Source organism: Morone saxatilis, unplaced genomic scaffold, assembly GCF_004916995.1.
Source record: "Morone saxatilis isolate NCDOM2014 unplaced genomic scaffold, NCSU_SB_2.0 Contig17, whole genome shotgun sequence".
Classification (NCBI taxonomy): domain Eukaryota; kingdom Metazoa; phylum Chordata; class Actinopteri; family Moronidae; genus Morone; species Morone saxatilis.
Window position 1 is genome coordinate 26,441,357 of NW_023339729.1, and position 2,546 is coordinate 26,443,902.

Below are 2,546 nucleotides of genomic sequence, written 5' to 3' on the forward strand. Positions count from 1 at the left end.
ACAGGTGAACAGGTGAACAGGTGAGACAGGTGAACAGGTGAACAGGTGAACAGGTGAACAGGTGAACAGGTGATGAACAGATGAACAGATGAACAGGTGAACGGATAAATTGGATGAACAGGTGAACAGGGGAACAGGTGAAATGTAATGTAATGTAAATGAAAGGTCTATGAAGGGATTCTGTGGTCGTGTTCTTACTCTGAGCGACCACTTTGTCCAGAATCTGTTGGAGCTCGAAGGCAGAAATTTCCGAGTCCTGTTGAGACAGAATGAAATATGATGTCAGGTGTGTTGTCTCCATTCAGGTGTACAGGAAATGATGCTGAAAATATTTAGTTACATTTCCAGAGATCTGCACAAAGAGACGTTTGAAGTGAGGATCCACGTCGTTCTGTCCCACATCAGGCTGGAAGGAATCAAAAGAGTGTCTGTCTGTCTGTCTGTAACCCTACAATATTTCACTCTCTGTCATCAACTAATTGAAGGAGTCACAAACCTCCTGGATGTCCACGTTAACGTCCTCCTCCATCGGACTGAAACAAACAGAAACAATGACAGCGTGACCAGCACATCCCAGAGTTATTGCAGTCTGTCTAGGTCCGTGTGTTTCACCTGGAGTGGGCCTGCTTTTCGGTGAACACCCTCAGGATAAAGCTTCCTTTGCGGTGCGGTTCAAAGGTGGACGGGATGATGGCGTACTCTCCGGGCGGCAGTTTGAATCGGTCGCACACCTCTCTCAGGTTGATGAAGTTCTGACTGCGAGCCACAGCCGTCCTCCTGAGCAGGACGTCCGGGCCCAGGTGGACGTTACTATGACCTTTATACTGACCACAGAGGAAGAAACGGGTCAGAATTTACACTGAGGGTCTTCAGGTAAAAGTAAAAGTATTGATTAGACGGAATGGGTCACTGTTACATTATTATATAATTAAATCAATATTGCATTATTATTAGTCTGTAAGAATGTTGTATTTGGTTGAGGATGAGTTAGTTGTGGGGTTTATTTATTGAGTTGTACCAACGTCCACACAGACGATCTCAGATGGAAGCAGAGCTGACATTTAAAGGAAAACACAGTAAGAAAGAAACATACTGCGATCAAAATAAAAGATTTATAGATAAATATAAAACCAAACTTAGTAACTAGAACCAGAGTAATGGGTTGTGCATTCATTAGAATACAGGTGTCTGTGTCTCAAAAAGTTGAGCAGGTCGTCCACCGATCGGAAGGTTGGCGGTTCGATTCCTGGCTACTTTAAATACAGCCTCTAGTTTAGGGTTCAGTATTTTGCTCAAGAACACTTGCAGCAGGAACCTTCTGATTAGTGGACGACCCGCTCTACCTTCTGAAACACAGACGCCCCAGAACACCAGAAACACTGCCAATGATCTGCCTCTGAGGAAGATCTGCCATGGTGGTTCTGTTGAGTTGGAGTGATGAAGAACCAGAGTGATGAAGAACCTGAGTGATGAATATTTGAAGACCTCCAGTTGGAACTCTTGGTGGACTGTGAGCTGATTTTAACTTTTCATTTCTCTTATATTTTATAACCCGAGCGAAGAAGAAGAACGAGGAAGGTTCTATTTGACTTTATGGTTCTGTGATGTTATCGTGTGTCTGTGTGGAGAACCTGGGCTCACCTCATCAGGAACCTGCAGCAAAAACACAAAGACAGACAATTACCCATCAGAAGTCAGACTACATCCAGAGACGCTCCCTCACCTGCTGGGACTATTGATTGATTTCATTATTGATCATTTTCATTATTGATTATTCTGACAAGGAATCAATAATTAAACCTATGGAAGGACTTGCTGCTGTTTACTGTCTGTGTGTCATTACTTTTACTGACTGTACTGCAGTACTTTACTGACTGTACTGCAGTACTTTACTGATAATACTGTAGTACTTTACTGACTGTACTGCAGTACTTTACTGATAATACTGCAGTACTTTTTACTTTTACTTAAGTAGGATTTTGAATGCCTGTACTTGTAGTAGAGTATTTTTAAATGCTTGTATTAGTACTTTTAACTCTTTTTCCACCCTGGTGTGCGTGTGTGTATTTGTACCTCGTAGATGGCGAATCCGATGGTGTTGAGGTCACGTCCAAAGCGCCTCTCCCTGCGAGCGTCTTTCTGCATCAGACCAATCAGGGCGGTGCAGCCATCCTCGCCGTCATGAGGGTCGTCATCCATGTCCTCCAGCCGGATGAAGAACTGAGGGTTGGAGCAGAACGTAGCTGCAGAGAGAACATACGACTCAGTTTACACACTGCCACATTCAATATGGCACAAAAACACTATAAAGGCAGTATGACAAGAATCTGAGGTTTCACGGTGAGCACTGAATGAAGTATCAGTTATACTCTACTGATTGTTTACTCCAGTAAAAGCTAACTGTCAGAATATCAGAGTGATATTCAGCGGTCGTGATGTTTGGAAGGTGTGAAATGATACAGAAAAATAAAAATAATTAATCAAAATTAATTCAAACTATAAATACTCCTGTCAGTCGGGGGGGGGGATGATCTGGGATCTGGGCT

At 43.1% G+C, this 2,546-nt stretch overlaps 1 protein-coding gene across 1 annotated transcript in view; it reads left to right on the forward strand.

The window, feature by feature from the left end:
• Window positions 1-2,546, forward strand: part of LOC118326985 (calpain-2 catalytic subunit-like) — a 34,942-nt gene that overhangs the window by 8,894 nt on the left and 23,502 nt on the right. The gene's annotated exons all lie outside the window — the stretch shown is intronic.